This window comes from Meleagris gallopavo, chromosome 12 (genome assembly GCF_905368555.1).
Source record: "Meleagris gallopavo chromosome 12, MGAL_WU_HG_1.1, whole genome shotgun sequence".
Classification (NCBI taxonomy): domain Eukaryota; kingdom Metazoa; phylum Chordata; class Aves; order Galliformes; family Phasianidae; genus Meleagris; species Meleagris gallopavo.
This window is the reverse complement of record NC_139415.1, coordinates 14,708,918-14,728,947: the sequence shown is the minus strand read 5'-3', so window position 1 is coordinate 14,728,947 and position 20,030 is coordinate 14,708,918. Positions and strand designations below refer to the sequence as shown.

Here is a 20,030-nt window from a genome sequence, read left to right as displayed (position 1 = left end):
CACTTGGTTTCATTCAGGAGTCCATTTTGGGGTCTCTCAGATAACTCACAATGTCAATCAACATAGCGTTAAGTAGGGTGATCAAGAGATCTGTTACAAAAGTACTTTGCTGATCTTCAAACAAAGAAACAAACTAAAAACAGAATAGTTGCAGCCTGAAGGTGCTGGAAGAAATGTGTGTGTTTGGAGGCAGGGGCAGGTTAGAGGATAGCTCATGAATGAACAAAGGATTGCAAAGCATTTCTGAGAAAGTCTCAAGGAGCTGTTGGAGACAAGATAAAGCTTTGACTTGATCTCAGTCAAAAATAAGTGGGTATAAGTACTTTGTCAAGTACCGAATACTGTTACTTTGGCTGGAGATTGAAGCTAGACAGATTTAGACTAGAAACACGATATGTACATACATATATAGACACATGTAGGTATGCATGTATATATAAATATATACATATAAACCCACTTTTGCAGCAAAGTCAAATTTTAAAGTGGAATTTAATTCCAATTACACTTTCCACTGTCTATTACCTAAAGAAGTGTTCTGAGTAATGTCTCTTCAGTTCCCTTCCATGATAACCCTACGTCAACCTCAATTGTTGAACCTGAAGCAAGAAAAGAATTCAAAGAAATCTTGTGACCTCTCATATGCAAGCAAGCAGAACAGAGAATTGCAATGGGCTCTTTACTATTAACTCCTATGGATCTGTCATTCACTGGCTGCAAGTTGAAAGCTGATACCCCATACACTGCAGTGACCGTTCTAGGACATCTCTACTAACAGATGTTTCTATTCTTGTCCAAACACCTTCCTTCAAAGTTCTGTTCTTGCTGTGACCTTCATACCATGACTTGTTATCTTTATGGCAATGTTTCCAGAGTAGTTTCATGGAGCAAAGCTGCTAAAATAATTTGTAGATAGGTCAGATAAATATTCATAACTGTTTGCCTGCTTGTCTGTACTAGAACACACTGTCGAAATTCTTGATGATTTGTCACCTCTCCTGTTGCAATAGAGACAGCATCTGGGCAAATTCTTTTATTTCTAACTTCTCTTTAGAACTATGTTGATCCTGCAAATCCAAGGTAACTTCTGTCACAAACGTTATTGTAATGAGAACTTCTTCACTGATCTTTTAACTTGACTGATTATTTTTGCCATAGACTTGGCCTGGTAAGAGGTTTTTATCTCTTTTCATCTCATACACTTGTCAGTGCGCAACAGTCAGTGAGGAGCTTTTGCCCAACATGTGGTGGTCCAGATGCTCACATCACTGCTTAACCTGTGGGTATTCTTATCTTTAGAAATAGATTAGTTGCTACACTGATACTTATGCCACCTTCCTCACAAAGTTAGCAGAATATCACGTTGTCATTGGGAGTAGGAGAGGACTGTTTCAGGGAGTATGTTGTATAACACAACTAAGTCTCCAACAGGATGCTATGCTGCATGCTATGGTGGCTTTCAAAGCCTGGTGGTTGCCATCTATGCCTATTTAACTGTGTTGAAGGTTGAGCCACCAAGCTTTTACATTAATACCACCACACTAGGTTACACTGGGGTTTGCTCGGATATTCGTGGATCCTTGGATAAATGGGTAGAAGAGAGAAAAACAAACTTTTCTTTGATTTATACCAACAGAAATACTGCTAGAGAAACAACACTGTTTTAGTTAAACCAGTTATACTTCCACTGATGATTTATTAATCTGTGTTTACTTTTGTTCGAGGAAGATGTCTGACAGCATAGCTAAGAAAGCACATGGCACGCCTAAGTGCAGCTTTTCTTCATGACTGCTAACACTGTGGGGCTAGATTTAGTTTCTCAGAGTCATGCTCTTCCTGAGGCCTCCAGAAGACATCTACACACCATGGATAAGTCCTTTAGGAAAGTAGGGTTGAATGTCCAGCACCTAAATGGTCTCGAATCTCTGCTAAATGGCCATGAGATCTGGAGAAAGAAAAGGGCACACTTATTTTCTAGCCAGGAACTGCAGCTGTGGGAACAAACAGCATGTAATAAACACTTGAATCAAAGTTTGTGGGAGTTTTGTTATTGACTTTGAAGTAGGAAAGACTGAGGCCTTTACTATGGAAGCTGTGATTCTGTTTGTGGTTTTTTAATGGCTAAAATATCCCACGGTCAACTTGAGAGTAAGGATTTCATTTTTGGTCTTAAAAAGAAAGGCATGAAGGAGAATTCCATATTGTTGTGCAGTCTGGCTTTTATTTTGAAGGGCATTTAAAAAAATAAATAGTGTAACTTGTGTGAAGAGTGTTGTGTTTAGGAAAAAAGTTCAAAAAATACCATGCATGATTGATCTCAAGTCTGCTTGCTGGTCCAAAGACAACACAGCACGGCAGTCAAATATACATTTTATGGGCTTTTGTCTGTTTTGCAATAACAGTGGAAAGCATTCTTTAATTAAAATTTAAAACCGTAACTGATTAATTTTCTGTGTAAACAATCCCTGTAAACATGGAAAGTCAGCATTTTAAGGGCACAGCGGTATAAATTCTGCTTCCTCTCCCAGGCACTCAAGGGAGAGATGGCGAGAAGGGAGGGGGAGTCCAGGAAGAGACCCGGGAGGGGGAAAAAGTTCAAGGCCTTGGTGTTCTGTACTTAGCGTACACCAGCTGCAGGATCTCGCCTGCTGCCCATTTCTCTGTGCAGGAATGTTGGCATAGGCTCCTCTCTCTTGCCGGGATATGATTTATTCTTTCTCAGATGCTGGAGGCTGACTTTTAGAGCACCCATTCCCCCATGAAGTGAGGCTGTGGCAGCGAATCATGCAGAGGGATGTGTGGTTCTTGCAAGATGGGAGAATGCTCTTAGTGTGTTCTCTGTGGCTATTTCAACTTCTAGTCGCAAGAGCAATAAAACAGAATTAATTGCAGCTCCTTTCTTACTTGTCTCAGCTTTCACTTATATTTTGTTATCTTCCATAGGATGTTCATGGAAAACTTGACAAATGTTAAAATCTAGGTTCTCGGAAATACTTTTCAGAGGGGTTTAGGTACTCACAGCATAAGGACTTTGTTTAAGCCTCTGAAATCCTATGAGTAATGTCAACCTTGTCCCTCTCTGGGTGAGAAAAACAACGCAGTAGCTACTGGTAGGAGTGTGCAGATGAAGGCTGGAGTCTTCTATTGGTACTGCAGGATAATGGGGTTATCCTTTACGAAAAGATCTTGACACACAGAATAAGCGGAAGAGCTTCCACCAACAAAAGAAGCATTAGATCTGACACTTAGGATCCACTTTTCTACCCTCACAAAGTAATATAATACTTCATACAATCGGTTTTAGCCATAATCTGTGACCAATGGCTTCAGTGGAACTGCTTTTGTAGTAAGATATCATTCTGAGTAAGCATTGTAGCAATGAAACTGTTCTGATATCTCAGAGGTTTTTTTCACTGTTTTTTTCTTCAGTATAGGACAAAAGCATTCATGAACATGTGAGTATTTTATCTGTTCCTTTGCTCAACTCTTGTTAAATGTGAACACATCCAATATAATGATTCAAAAGGGTCAAGTGAAAGTTCTGTGGGTGAGATGAGTCGCAGGCACTCTGTCTTTTACATAAGTACCTGTCCACCTTATGTGTAAGCCTACAGAAATCAATAATGAGTTCTTATAAATTCTACTACTGCTTTGCCTGCAGACTTAGATTAATTTTAGCAACAATTTTAGATTGTGTTGCTCTCAAAATACAAAGAAATAAAATATATAAAATAATGATAAAAACAAGATGTGAGGTTTAAATATGTCTCTGATAAGACTGAGAGGCTTTGCTGCCTCACGTGAGTCATATAATGTATGAGCACTTGCCACTTTAGCCATCCTGGGTCCCTCGCCTTAGCGGAATATGAAACAGACTTCACATTTTTTTCATTCTTTGCCATTTTGCAGAAACTAAAATGCAATTTTCGCCCTGATAACAGTCTTTCCTGCCTCTCTCCAGACAAGTGTTCCCAAGAGACAAATTCTTTCAGAGGTCCAGTGCTGTGAAACTTTCACAAGGATGTCTCCCACTGCTCTGGTCTTGGAGAAAATACTGCCATCTCACACAGCCCCTGCAGTTTCTTGGTGAAACAAATCCAAATAAAGTCAATGGTAAAACATCTGTTGGAGTTTTACCCAGCAACTTTAATGGAGCCAGGATGTCAGCCACTGAATTTTGGCACTCTGCAGTAGACACATTTTGGGATCTGAGATTCTCAAGACAGCTGGCCTCCAACCTTCCTGTCTGCACACTAGGAATAATTTTGAAATTTATCAGTTCTGTATCATAATATATCCAGCCATAAAGCCCATTGGCATCCTTCCTTAACCATTTTTCTACCTACTTACTCCTGACCATTAGCCTTCTTAGTCCAATTGGTTGTATCCTCACCAATGTGAGGCTGGATTTAAGAGAAGGACGTTTTGTGAATTAAAGATTTTCTACTGAATCATTTGCCCCTAGAGTTTCTAAATCTTCTTCTCTTTAGTACCATTGAAAAGAGATCAAAGTGAAACTCAGGAAACACAGGCAGAAGTCCTTTCTGGTAATAGGGAATATAGATTCTACTCAGTGCCTGCTGGGGAGTAGTTTAAAGTGCTTCACAGGCAGTTTCTCATAGTCATGCTCCTGGCATTCCAACATAGTGGAAGAAGAACAAATGGGCCAGCAGAGGGTGGAAAACATTGGAAAATCCAAGGCAGAAATGGTGTAACTCTTCAGGTTTGGCTCCTCCAGGCTGAAAGAAATTTACTGTAGCTGTTGCAAAGACTGTTTGTTGAGGAAGAGAAGATTAAACAGGGGACTCTATTCAGAGCTAGTGGTCACTTAGAAGATCTTGGAAGAGCTCCTGAACAAGGACTCAGCCAACCGAAGCTCAAGCTGAGCCTCTAAAAGCCATCCCCACTGCACACAAAAGCACCAGGAGCTGTTCCCATCCCATATTCAATTCAGCATAAGTACTCTTTTAAATGCTAGTGAAAAGGAATATCAGCCAGGCACAAAAAAAGGACAATTACGTTATAGTTTTGAACTAAAAAGCCAATCTTTCTGCATTGAAATGAAACCTGAAAGGCACAAGCAAGGGGGTAAGAGGAGGAGGGATGGGGAAAAGGGGGTAGGGGCAGGAATGAGATGAGAAAAAGACTTCAGAAGCTCCGGCATTTGCTCAAGAGCCCTTATGTCTCTGAATGGTGCTATTTCTCTCCTGCCACAAAGTTGTTTCCACCCCCAGCCCCCCTTCCTCTGGCAACGCGAACAAGATCATAAACGTCAGATGCAGTCTTGTCGCTTTAATGGTCTCATGGCTATGAATAAAAATGGCGCGGTAACAGATTTGTTAATTGACTTTATGTGCAACTGGCATACATTAGGCAGCTCCGTTAACACCGCTCACAAAGCTGGATGTGTTGCTGTTCTCTCCCACCGCCATCGAATTAAACTTTTAACAGTTGAGAGACCAGAGGGTTAAGCCTAGGAGGCTGGAGTGATATTTTCACTGCCTTTGATGACACACTAAAATACAGAACGTCTCATTTTGCAGCAGAACACTGAGTCTGCGAAGCCGATGTACATGTGGTTACTATTTGCAGAATTTGGCATTTTCTATGAATAGCATAAAACAGGCAGTGGATCAGCTGTCATGTTTTGACAGGGTTGTCCTTTTTTTCCGAATGCCATTCTTTTTTTTTTTTTTTTTTCTTTTTTCCTTTTTTTTCCCCTCCCCTTTATGCCACAAAAACACTTTTTTCTTTTTCTTTTTTTTTTCTTTTTCTTTTTTTCCAAAGCAGTCTATAAGATTATGAATATTATATTAACGGTGCATTCTTTGACCAGAAGTCCAAAGGAATAAAAATACCTTCTATCATGCAAGACTGCAGACTCTAGGATAAGAGGGAGAAGGGAATAATGTCTGTGCACATGGATCAGTATGAGGGATTTGATCAAACATCAAGTTTTTAAAAGCAGATTGCACAAATGTCCATCAGAACTGATGTACACCTGAAAATCATCATGCCATGACAGGAGTTGTTTGAGATATGCCCTCTATTTGAATCCTACAATTCTTTGATCTCCTTAGGGCTAGTAGAATTAACTTGTCCCTTTCTTGAGATCAAAACAGAGAGTCTGTTTTTGAGACACTGAAATCTGTGAGATCTTACCCCAAATACTTGAATATCTTCATTTTTATACATTATTAGCAAAATGGTGAGATGTTTGATCCCACAGTTGTGTAGCATCTGTGGAGATCTTAATCATGATTGAAGGGGAAAAAAAAAGAACACATCCTGAAAATAAATTAATATCAACACATATATCCAGTGCAAAAATCTCAGATGTGACCCTTCTAAACCTCTCGTTCCATGAATGCATAAATAGATTGCTGATTTCTTTGCTGATGTATTTTGGTAGGGTAGATCTGAAACGTCCATCCCTTGTTAAGAAGCAAACAGGGTACAACTCCTTGCCCCTTGCACGGCAAATGAGGCGGCTGGCTCCTGCCCTGCACACACTGTGGGCTTGGTGGGGTATCAGTGCTCACACCACACTGTACACCTATGGTAGAGTGGACAGGCTTTGCCAGCAGCCAAGACTTTTCATGTGACAGGCTGGTCGGTACTCATGAGTGAGGGCTCTGCTCCAGGAGATCCAGGAGAGACTAAAGATGTAGATCTAAACAAGAGAGTTATTGCTTAAACTCTAAGCACTCTCTCTTCCATCTGTTCACCCTCACCTCCCAGGCATCTCCTTCACCTTCACGCACCGCAGAGGATGACTTGGCTCAATCTCTCTTGAACACATTTGTATTTTAGGATGCCAGATTCAGACATTTGTTACAGTTATTGGCACCCTCCCCTATTTCCAAAGCTAAAGATTTCTTCCTCTCTGGATATTTCACTTTTTCCTTACCCCCATTTTCTAAACAATACCAGATTTGACCAGATTAAGTCTCTCACTGTTCAGAGAAATTACTCTCTGTTTTGACAATCAATTATCACGTCAGATTTTTTCATGGACAGTGATTATTTGACAATCAATGGATTGACCAAAATGTGCTGCCCTCAGTGACATTCCTCAGGTCCACAGATTCTCTCTTAAACTTCTGCTATCAGCCTCCTACAGTGGTTTTGAGAAGCAAAATGATTTAATGAGGTGTATGGTAAGAGAAATGTAAAAGGAAATAAATAGTCTGATTTGAAAAGACTGTCTTTGTGGATATAACTCCATTCATTGCAGGGTCAGAAGCATCTTCATGCTTGAAAACCATTGCATGACATATCTGGAACCAGGAGGCATGTGTCTGTGTTTCATTCCAGCCCCTCCTTTTGCCAACAATTTTTGATGCTTCCTTATCATCTTTCTCTCTCTTAAATTTTTCTAGATAGCTTGTCTTGATAAAAGCACATTTCAGGTCAGACACAGGCTGATCATAGAGGCTTTTAAACCCTCTTGCTGACCTGGAATTAGTAGATTCATGCAACTTTCCACCAAAATCAGTACACCATAAAGTAAGTGTTCTACGCTACAGTGGTATTGCTGGCAATGCATAAAATAAACGTCCTGCATGTGCAACACCATAACTTCTATATACAGATTTAATAGGTGAATAGATATTGCTTCAATTGTACAGTGCCTAACAATGTAAGTTGTTTCATAGTTGTTCTGCAGCAGTTACATCAATGATCCATTGCTCAGAAAACTGAAAGTGCCGGATGGGATGGCACTTTTCCTATTTTTCTGAAAGGATGGAAGAAGAATATATGGGTATATGCTGTTTTATGGGATTTTAATGCTTTTGGAAGAGGCAGTGGTTTTGCCTGGTTTTGATTTGCGTAAGAGGCCTAACCATGTTGTAATATATTCTTCTAACATTCTTTCAGCATGAAATATTTGGAAATTATGATTAGGTGTGGGTTTTTTTCCCTTGTTTTGTTGTTGTAGTTGTTGTTTGTTTCATTTTTTTCTTTCATTGAAATAAATTTGACAAACTTTAACAATCTATGATTTCCTCCTTCTACAAATCTATTTGGGTCATGAATCAAATCCTAAAATGTCTCCCTATTTTCATTCTTTAATCCTAGCGTACAGTTTAGAGAAAGACCAAACCAAGAGATTTTTCTTCTGCTGCATTGAGCGTGCTTCGTTGGATGGAACTATCTGCTGGCTTACTTCTTCAGCTGGGATTAGCCTTCCATGTGTATATGGGTTATTAGAATTAAATAAAAAACTGAAAAATAACCGAGCGATGGAAAAAGGAGGTCCCCTATGTATCCTACATTCAGAAAAATAAAATCCGGATTTTTCCTTTTTTCTTGCAATGGGTAAAAGCTGTTTGTTATGGTGTGAGAACTGGAAGAGATCACATTTCCACCCATGGACAAGTTCTCCAGCCCTGAGCTGAGTTTAAATGGATTTTACATCATTTCTTTCCTGCACATTCAAGTTCTGCTTTCTTGATTCTGTACAAAGATCACCGCTGTTTCTTGTCCACAAAATGGACTCCTTATTTTTCTTCTTTTATTTATTTTTTTCCCTTTTCCTTCTTCACTTGTGGGCTCAAGAGAAAGAAATAGGGTGGGAGGAGTGCGACGAAAAGGAGGGAGAAGAAAGGAGTGTGAGCGCGTGGGGGGATGCTGTGTCCTCTTGGGAGGCAGTTCCTGTCATGGATATTACAATGGTTGTCACTTGAGCGATCAAAAAAGAGGGAAACACTGCAGAAAGGATGAGTTTCCACAGCTGTGAAGGGCTGCTAATGACACCGCCACCTGTACCCCCATCACCACACTCCTTCCTTCACTTGTGTCACTCTCCACATGAGGAGCACAGCAGAAGTCCCTGTGTAAATTGGCACAAGGGGCTGCCCGGAGCACTGCAGGCATAGGGGGGGGTCAGAAGCAGGCGAAGGCCACCCCCACCCCAGCGGCAGGGACTTTTATCCTCCTTACTTTTTGCTTCTGCATAGTAATTATTGTTTTTAACAACAGAATATTTGGGAAAGGAACAAGTATTGCTGCAGAAAGAAAAAAAAAAGTGTTTATGAATAATGGAACATTTCAAATCCATCTGGTTTCTGAGACATTTTTTAGTTTCTTGCTACAGCCAATTATATAGCATGCTTGAGTGATAACTGGTTTTATCCTCAGGCTCATTCTGCACACTAATTTCTACACTGATAGTTGCCACCAACCTCTGAGGTTAGTAGCCATATGGTAGTCCAATATGGCACTTAATACTACACTTGTTATACAGTAGGCAGTATTCCGGCAATCATAAATCCACATTGTAGTAGGCACTGTAAAAAAGCTGTGAGTCCTTTTCTGAGTTTTGGCAGTGATGGCTATTTTTAATTTAATTTCAAGGACATTATAGAATCATTTGCAACTCTTTTTTTTTCTTTTTTTTTTTTTCTTCTCTGTTTTATTGCTGATGAAAGTCAAATTGCTGGCACCAATCCTTCCTGTAAATGGCAAAGACAGTGGAGAGCGATAGTTCTTTTCCTAGCAGAGGATCTCCTGATACCAATGCTTCTGTCAAATTGATCCCATCCAGTAGGAATTGGAAAGCCTCCTCTAAATTGTGCTCTGTGTTGCTAAACAAATGCCAGTCACTAGAAATAGCAAAATGGCATTTTGTGGGCTACTCTTCTTGCAAAATAATAACCACCCTTAGAATTAATTCAAGGATTTTATCAGAATATTCTCCTCTGATGAGCTTTAGTGCAGGCTGGCTAGGGCAAGGTGGGTCATTATTGTACCTATCACAAACATCAGAGGCACAGGAGGATAAACAGTCAGCAATGTAAATGCAAATCCTTTCCAGACTGAGGAAGGGAATGTAGATTTGCAGGCTCCCATACCTCTACAAGTATTAAGGCAAAGACTTTCACAGGGAAGAGGGTAAATACTCACATGCAAATGTACAGGAAATTGCACAGAAAACAAATCCATCCTTTCATCAACCTATTCTCATTTCAGCACCATATTTCCTATGAGGTTGAAAAATCTGCTGCATGAGAGCATATGTTTCTTCAAAACTCATTTCAGATGTAACTTTTTTTAGGCTTCACCTCCTCTTCATGCTTTCCTTCCACAAATTGCTTTTCAGGGCTGTTGTTTTTCCTATTTATTTGCTCAGCAGTCACTGAGATCTATCTGTTTCAAAGAGGGCTTTTTACAAAATGAATGGAATAAGACAAGAGGTAGACTGGTATAAGGAATAAATTAATTATTTTCACCTCTATTAAAATAAAAAAGAATTGCCCTGCATCTAGACTTCCCTCTTCCTTCCCAAATCTAGCATTTTTTTCTTTTTTTTTCCCTGGTGTTTCAAGCAATTAATCAATAAGTATAACTTTTAAGGAAGCTTTATGGTGCATGGACAGCCAGCCTGCATGAAGCTCAGATGGAGGAGGTAGAATAAATAGACTCTAAATCTTGTGTGTGACAGGCAAGTTGACTGAGGGATTTAGGGAAATTGATATGATGGTTAGGGACAACTTGATCCAATGGCCTGAAAGGAGATGGAGAATTAGCTGTCTCTTATCCCAGATCAAGTCTGAAAACAGAGGGTGAGTACTTTCCTTAGTAATACTATTCCATTTTTACTGGTTCCTTTGCTGTTATACTTCTGTATCACCCTTCTACTTGAAGGTGTTGGTCTTTCTGATTGTAACAGAGGTTGAAGAGTTTGTTATTAGAGGTCCTGAACTTCTTTTCATGTGAAATGTCTAGTGTTGAATTGGGAAGTAGTCGAAGACTGTTTCCACAGTGAATAGAAAGTAATAGGAAAAAGAACTAAAACAGACCTAATTGATATGTTTGCTTTGCTTTTATGAATATCACAGCTCCATTTGTATCTTTCTATATCTCTTTTCTTATCATATGTACTAGATACTCCACTAACGATTTACAACAGTCTGAATTTGTAATAGCCTACTTGGTCTTTATCCAAACATAGAAGTCTGTAAGTTATCTAACAGCAAAAGTCCACAAATAGATATGTATTTTGGCTGTGAAAATAGTTCTTAACCTTGTGAATTCAAGCCGCTTGTTTCCAGAGTTACATGTACAGAAGCAGAAAAATGAGAAATGTTCTTTCTCATTACTCTTTCTCCAGTAAAATAATTGATCTCAACAAAGATGTTGGGTAAATCATAGGACTCCTTCAGACAGAAGGGCTCGTTCTTCCTGTCTGAGTGCATCCATGTTTGAAAAAACTGGTTTTTAACTTGGTCTTTACCCCTAGAGAATTTGTGCTGGTAGTTTATCTGGGGTCCTGTGCCTATGTCTAAGTAAGGTGTTGGAAAAGAGAGGCCAGATTTTATTATTATTAATGTATGTTTTCCTGCTGTGAAAAAATCTCTGGGCCCATCTATGTGGATGTTTACCAACAAGCCTTTCCCATAGTTAGCTTATCCCACCTACAAGCTTAATTGGTAAAAAGTCATCCAGAAAAAGAGTATGCATACCAAGGTCTTTCATACTAACAGATGCTGAATGCTCTAGAATCACTATTGCAGCACATTTACAAGAGTAAACAAGCTTTTAGGATAAGCTTTTGCAAAGTTTAGGATTTGGCAGCATTGCATATGCCTCACCATTTCCTTTTCTTGCTAGCTGAGAGGGTGAAAAATGCGGATATTTTTAAAGCAGTATTCTGTTTATATATATAAAAATATATATACGTATACTTAGATATATATCTCTCTCAAATAGTATTCTTTTCTTGGCTGTAAAGTGTCACAGAATGTTGTTTTCTTAAATGCAAATTCCCCCCAGCAGTGACTTCTGTGATGTGTTTGTTTAATAAGTCAAGTAGCCCATATCTAAATCTTAAGACAACTTGAATGGATGGGCATCTGAAATATTCCCTCAGGAAGCCAAGACCTGCAGCACCATCTTGCTAGGAAGAGCCTCAACTCCAGCTGATGCAAGGAAGAAAGTCAAAAGAAGCACAAAGAATCTGAGTGAACGCATTTGAAAGCCAAAAAAAAAAAAAAAAAAAAAAGAGAGAGAGACAGGGGGGAAAAAAAAAAACAACAAGAGATATTGATAGAAAACAATTTTCAGTATTCACCAGCTCTCCTCATCATGCCAGTCTAGGGCTTTGGAATAGACCCAGTGGAGGGCAGCCTCCTATCTACATTTCTGACAGATGGGGCATGATGCTCACCTTTCCTGCCATCTAGTTTGTGCTTTGACAATTCAGTATGGAAACTCCAGCAAATGTATGCAGAGCGTGAAGATCCCCGGCTCCTGTTCTCCTCTCGAGGAAGTTAGCCAGGCATTGCAGAAATGTGATGCGTGAATAACACAGAGTCTAAGCAGAAAATGAGTATGTTTTAAACAAGTCCACTGGAAAAGAATTAGCAGTGAAACTGAAAAGAGCCATATGCCAATAAGGGGGGAAAGTGACTCAAAGTGACACGTTGTAATAATATAATTGAGTTAGGATTAAATTGCAGAAGGATAAAAGCAAGGACAGAGCTAAAAAGGTAGAGACTGCGACATGTGCTGCCTTGTTAAGTGGGAGATGGTCAACAGGAGGAGATTCTCTTGCTGCTTTCCTTTCATTTATAATTAGGCAGTGAAAGTACCAGGGGCATGTCAAGCCATTTGAGGGTTTAAATAAAACAGCACTTCTCTGAACCATCATGGCTCAGTTTCAGCATCTCCCCATCCCCCATGACTCCTTGGAGGCAGTGGGAGTCTACAGCTATCTCCTCCTGTGGGAAACCCTCCCTGGCAGACAGCATCCGGACCTTCTCTGTCTCCCACCCTCAATCTTTATTGTTAAGGGAAAGGGGGAGGTGAGAAGGGTGTGAGGCACCCTGAAGAAATCCCCTGTTTATTTAAGAGTTTTTGCGGGCAGGGGTGTGGGGGAGGGTGCTTCTTTTCCTCCTCTGAATTCTCCTCTATTAATATATTCCATTTAAATTGCTCACGGCACCATGTACTAATTAGGACTAGAATGACAGTTTGAGGAGAACAACTGAACCCACTTGAACTCTTGGAGTTCAGAGTTCATGCACATATGGGAAAAACATCTTCCCATTTATTTCTGCAAATACGCTGCACGTATCATGGAAAATATAGGTGATATGGACAGAGCTGATCCTAATGGCTCCTGGAGATGCTCCAGATTGCAGCCAAAGAGATTTAAAATACTCATTTAAAGAAAACTTGTACTGAATTGGTTCTGCTGATGATCACATCCAGAATTACACTGACATAAATGAAAGAGTTAATTTGATATCAATTTAGACATACTAGAACAAAAGCACGATTAATGTCCTAAGGAATGTAAAGGCAGGCATATTCCAGTCCAGTATGTCAATGAAGAATAGTTTCCAGCTAGACTAAAACAAGAAAATTGCACAGAGCTACATGGAGCTGTGCACTAAATAAATGAAGTCAGAACATGTTTGACTGAAGGCAAGGCTCTGTGTTAGCTAATCTCAGACCAAGCGCCTCAGCACTTACCTTCAGTCAAAAGTCAGTGGTTTTTTGCAATGTTCATGTTATAATAGCAACACTTAGTGATTGTAAGCATATATCTTGTGCCATTTTAGTCAGGTGTGTAAATTGTACTAGGTGCACACATTGATTTAACTTCCCCAAATCAATTTTCTTATTTTGATGACTTTTATTTTGTCCATTTAAAACAACACTTCGGGTGCTGGCTTTGAGCCACTTCCATCCCCATCGTAGAGCATCCAAATATTGACTTGTACCAGCTTAATGAAATTGATTTTGACTTCTCACCTTTTATTATTTTGGCGGGAGGTTGTGTGCAGACCAACTCTATAATGAAACTGGATGATTTACTCAATACCACGCAGCAAATCATTGCCACAGCTGGAAACAAGAACAGGTTTCCATAGAGGCTCACCATACAAATTTGACTACAGGTTCTGAAAAGCAGCATGCTTGAATTGCCTGTAAACTCTGGTTTAGATATTAGTTTCTCCTTGGTCTCTTAAGGAGAGGTTTCTTTAAGAGTGACTAAGCTGAAATGTATGTTTCTCATCTGTTCTGTTGTACTCTCCACTACTCTACTTTACTACTGCATTCTATTTCTTGCAGTGGCCTTCTTGCTAAGGTACCTGTGTATGCCACTATAAGGAAATTAGTTGCTGTCTGTCATGTGGTTCATTTGCTTACTTTTACTCCTATGTTCTCTCAGTCTGAGAGGAATTTAGGAATGGTTTGGTGGAAATTTGTGGCAGGTCTTTGAAGACATAAGTGATTCAAAACCAATCAGTGCATCTGTAAATCCTTGTAAGGCTCAGATTCTGAATACCTGGTTACCCTTTATTATGTGTGACCCAGCAAATGAGGCTGAGGTATTCCTAAGACACTCATCATCTTTCATTGTGCTGCACTCTGTGTAATTTTTCCATAACATGCATGGGTTAAAAATGGTATCTTCTAAATGCTGATCTACTTTGGATGGATGGCTCTACAAATGAACACGTGTATGTAGCGTAGGTGTCTTAAACATATACTAGATAGCCAGGCATACAAGAATGTGGTCATACAGAAATCATCTATGATGACCGTCTTGAAAGTACTCCTCTCACCATTTCAGTCAGTTTTAACTGGCTTTTACCTCTCAAAGGAGACTGCAGTGTAGCCTAAGTACTCTGCGGACACAGAGTTGCACAAAGTCCTCCATGAAAAGCTACCGTTCTTCGGGTATTAACAGCTGAGGGCAACTGTTTTGCTTTCGGGAGGATGGAAGAAGTAAACTCTTAAGGACTTCAGGCAATATATATATAATGACTGACAGCCAAAATATAGAGACATAAAGAAATGGATGACAGGGCTAATGCAGTTCTGCACATCTCCATCACACAGTTCAGACACAGGCATTTTTCTTTCTCAGCCTCTGTGTTTTAAAACAAACCGGATTGGGCCATTGCTGCCTGTAGATTATGGCCCTCGAAGTGATAAACATGCTGTTCCATTGCTATTTGCCCCATGAGATAAACATTTCTGATGGATTTTTCTGACAAAACTGAGAAACCTAATAATCGCAACGTCAGAAAAAAAGTGAAAACTGATTCAGCTTGATCCCCAAAGGACAGGAGAGGGAAAACAGCAATAGGAGATACAGTTCTGTAAGACTGAACTTGTCAGAGCTCTTTTAGACCGCTTTGAATAAGCGCATTGGCTTGGTATTAGAAATAAAGGCATCAGGCAGTAATTTGCATGGATTAGGATTGTTAACATTTATCAATTGCTGGGTTTTAAAGAACTCCCAAATTCTTGATAGGAGTATCTCTTTGTAGTGAAAGATTCATAGTGGGAGTGAAAAAAATCTGATGAATTTAAAGCTACAGATGAGAGAAAGCAAAGCCATCCAGATCTAAACTGAGATACCATTAGTGGTTCCCATAAATCAAATCATGTTTATAGCAGGGATACAGTTGAATTACCATCTGGACTTTTTAACCTCGACATTTATTTCCGAACCCTCCTCCAATATTGAAAGTAAACTTAACCCTTCCTTTCATCTTCAGGGCTTTGACCCGGTGCCAGTTCTTATTTTGAAGGAATGATCTGATTTTTGACGGGGACAGAATGTCACACGTGGCTTGAGGTTGGAAGGACTGGGAGTTTCTTGCAGAAGACAAAGTCATAAAAGAAATAAAATACACCCATTCTTAAATGAGATCAGCTGAATAGAGGGTCAGTGGGAATGAAGTCAGAGGGAGGATAAAGAAAGGAGGGTTCATTTTAATTCAGGTAGAGGATGCAGATAGGGTCCAAGGACAAGGTGGTTAAACACATAACAGTCAAAGGGAACTTACATTCTTTCAGGATCAGTGCAATTATCAGGAGGGTAGATAGGTGTTGAAGAGCTAGTTCCTATTTTCATTGATGCTAATAACAAAACAGTCATTGCCTTTAATAGTGCAGACACCTACTACTGTGCAAATAAGAACTTTAACCCTTAACAGGTCAAGCTTCTATCACACAATCTTTAAAGTCTCAAAAAATCCCATAAGATATTTGGATCTTGTTTTCTCTTTGTCTTTTTCCTTTCACTCTGTGCCTGAACTTCCTGATTCAGTCAAACAGCTGCCAAAGTAGTTAGTAAGGGATATTGTCATTTTCATTTCCAGCTCAAACTGAAAGAATCACAGGAGAGGCCCCTTCTGTGGATCTCACTGCTGTGAGCAACTGGACAGACGGGTTTGTTCAGACAACTGAGAGATATTTCTGAGGGTTCCACTTTCCTATGTCACTGTTCCAGTGGTTTTTCTTCCTTCTATTTCTGCTCATAGGCAGCGTGGCACAGGGACTGCAGAACTGGCCAATAGTGCTCTGGTTCTGCAGGCTTCTCGCATCAATATATACTACTTCTGCATCTGTGTAATGTTGGGAGACAGCATTTCCACACATCAGAGTGTTTGAAGGATAAGTGTATCAATTTAGACATTATCCAGTAACAGTGCTTACATTAACATATATCCAGACAGCAAGAGGCATGATAGTAAAATGGCACTGCATGGGTATATGGCCATGATATGCTTTTCTTATTCTGAGCAAGATGAGGGTCTTTAAGCAACCAAGAGGATGACTGTAGGTAGACCAACTCATCCTAGGGTTTTGCCACTTTTGTCACAAGCTGAGTTCTCTGGGCATCCCACCAGCCCATCTTATCCTTCAGTAAGAAACAAGAGGCTTTCTTTTTTTCTTTTTTTTTTTGACAGCTAGCTTCCCTGAAAAAAAAAAATCATCTTCCACCTCCCTTCCAACATTGTTTCCGTAAATGTCTTTGGTGTCATGCATTTCAATGTGAGCTGAAGGTTTTATTCTGTCCTTATTAGAGACAACCTCATATTTCACACCCAGCCTGGTGCCAGGATCTTCTTAGACTATTGGCGACATTACTGCCATTTCCTATCTCTCTCCTTCCTGAATTTACCTAACCCAGAGCTCCAGCCTTTTGTTGGAATGATTTTCTGCCTTCCGGCCCTCTGTGCCGTGTGTCACATTATGTGCAAAAGGTCGCAACCCACTTCCCCTGACTTTAGACACAGGATGAGGAAATGAAGAGGAGTGAAGTTACTGATTTCGTTCTGGAGGTCAGGGTGGGTCTTCTTGGGGTAGGAGTGGAGTATGAAGAGCAAATGTTGCCATTTGTTATCCATATTTTATCAAACAAACAAAACCCCCCTGCAATTACTCATGTTGCTGAATCGGAAATATTTCTCAAAACAGCTGACAAATAGAACAGAAGGACAACGGGTGGACAGTGAGGAGGGATTATATATATACACCCATGTGTATATATAGCACAGACACAGGCATCCAATTTTTTAGAAACAAAGTGAAGGCGTGCGGAGGAATCGTAGGATCAGCTCTGAGCCACCCAAAGGGCAGGCAGGCTGCCTTGCTTGCTCGGTAATTCTCTTTTACTGTTGCACAGTCTAATTATGTGCTAACCCACATTGAAAAACTGTAACGTCAAAAGGGTAAGTGTCTGAAATAGTGCCAGGAGAATGTTTTCCAGCACTGGGGAATCCCAAACTTTGCCCAGTACAGGACTGCGCTGGCTCCAAGCCAGTAGCCTGAGGGCACAACGAAAGCACATGCAGAAGAAAACTTCTTTGCCACCCTCTTCTCCTATTAGAGTATGAATATATGTATCCCCATGTGTGCTGTTAGGACATAATCCAAGCGGCCTTCTTGTGTGTAGGGACTGGAGGCTTCAGCCTCACCTGGTCTGGTGAGGGCAGCTGCCCCATTTAAAGGATCGGGTGTTATCACCTGCAGAGTGCAATGGGAAATGTACATCTCCTGGTGATTTGGGGAGTAGTAGTAGTGGTTTTTGCCTTCGTGGGTGGGTTGGAGTATCCTCTTCCACTCCTGCCCATCAGCCACCAGACCAGCAGCTTCATGCCCCTTGAACAAGTCCAGTGGTGACCCAGGAGTGCTACTCCTGTTGCAAGCCTTCAGGATTCCTCCACCTATCTGTTAAACTATTCCTGAACTGGAGGGGGAGCAAAAACAAAGAAAAAAAGCAAACAAACGGGAAGGCAAAAACCCCAAAGCACTTCCTTTCTGCAGATTGCTGGTTGTACCTCGAGCTGTGGCTGGTTTATGTATGCATTCAGAGTAAGTTCTCTGAGGAGTATCCTGCAGTCATTTCTCAGCGAGTGTGAACAAACTCATTAACAGCTCCTTTACTGGAATGATAAGTTGTTTCTTAATGAAGGGAAAAATAAATACCCTCACTAACCCAGGCACCATCACTAGAAGTCACACATCATTCTTAAAGACTCCTTATTTTCCACCAGAGACGTTTGTGTACAGCCCTTAAACAAAACGAGAGCTGGCTTCTTCTCAGTCACTCTTTCAGATGCTCAAATTGCACAGCATTTTTTAGATGTTTTTCAGAGTTTTACCCCAGATATGAGGCAGCTTAGGTACAATAAAATAAAAAATAATGATCTGAATCCTTACCCATTTTGAGAAGGGAAGGTTTGTAGCACTTAAAACAGGGGACCAGGGCCCAAGAGACGGGGCATGTATTCCAAGAGCTGCGATTGACCTGCTATGTAGTTTCACTTGTAGGGAAGTCACTTAAGCTCTTTGTGTTTCAATGTGCCCATTTGTGAAATGGAGATAATAATGCCAAGCTCACAAGGGGGCTGTAAAGGTTAATTAAATAGAGTTTTTAGGTGATTTTCCTTCTTTGGATGAAAAGTGTGACAGAAGTATTGTTTATTAATGGAGCCTGTGCAAAACCAATGATTCTGAAGATTTTCAGCACAGAAATGCATGGTGAATTTTGTGCATGGAAAAATGAACACTGAAACTTTATTTTGTAATTGCCACTTTTATCAAGGAAAATCAATTCTGTTTGACTCCCAAAAATATGGGTGTATTTTGCAATTGTTTCTCCCTTTTTCTTTTTAACTATATGCTGATTAAGGTATAGGTTACAAGGCTGACTAGCCATCAGTGACAGTGGGAAAAAATCCATTTATATGATATTTCAGATGCTTTACAAGCTCACGTGCTCCAGGATATAAAACCACTTCTAAATTTTGAATGCCAGGAGGAGGTACTGCAGGACATCAGATTCAGCTGTTTGTTCCTACCATTCAGGGCTCATTGCTGGCCATTTTCAAATGCAGATACTTGGTTACTTTCATCCAGTCTCACGTTTCTACCTCCAAGTTTCTCTAGAAAATGAAGTGATAATACATGCAGGAAAATCTTATCCCTTTTAGTCTTCACTGCAAACTGCCCTCACCCAGACGTCAAGCAGTGTGACTGCACAGTTTGCTGCAGGTTGGCACAGCAGCACTCTGCAGGATTGGGGCAGACCCACATATGTGGGGAAGTGGGATGTGTGCTGCACTCTTACCTGAGTGCACATGGATGTGGGAACCAGCGTTATGCCTCTTTCCAACACAGAGCCATATGCTTTGCGGGGACCAGACCTGCTCCTGTCCCTCGCTCAAGTCATTGGTGGGAGTTCTCACTTCCATGTCATGTGTGTGAACGTGGTGGATTATTTTTATTTTCATTACTGTTGGAGCCTTTGCATCACCACTCTTCTGTATAGGAATGCCCCAAGAAATTACAGCATAATAAGAGAAGAATTATAGGTTCAGCTTCTCTGAAAGTTGCTTACACTGGAGCTTGAGTTTGGGCTGAAGATTTACATGCTTTCTCTCTCTTGCTGAACAAGGTGACCTACCCTATAACCACAGAAATTTCAAATGAATAAGAGCTATTAAGTTATCTTGTCCACCTGCCCCCTCTGGCACAAGATTGAGAGGGTGACATGGTTTCTGGCAGTGGGCAGCGCACAGCCCATGACAGAGGCTGCTCACAAATATGAATCATGCTGTACTTAAAAAGCCCATATGAGTTTACTCTGGGCTCTTCACCCTTCTTTGTAGCTGGTGGGAATGGGGCCCTGGAACTTAAAACAGGTTGACAAAAAGATTGAATCAAATCCTGAAAACAACAGATTTAACCCTGTGAACTCCTCAGATGCTCTA

At 40.4% G+C, this 20,030-nt stretch overlaps 1 long non-coding RNA gene across 1 annotated transcript in view; it reads left to right on the top strand.

The window, feature by feature from the left end:
• The window catches only part of LOC104912865 (uncharacterized), a 595,545-nt gene that overhangs the window by 482,560 nt on the left and 92,955 nt on the right, over positions 1–20,030 (top strand). The gene's annotated exons all lie outside the window — the stretch shown is intronic.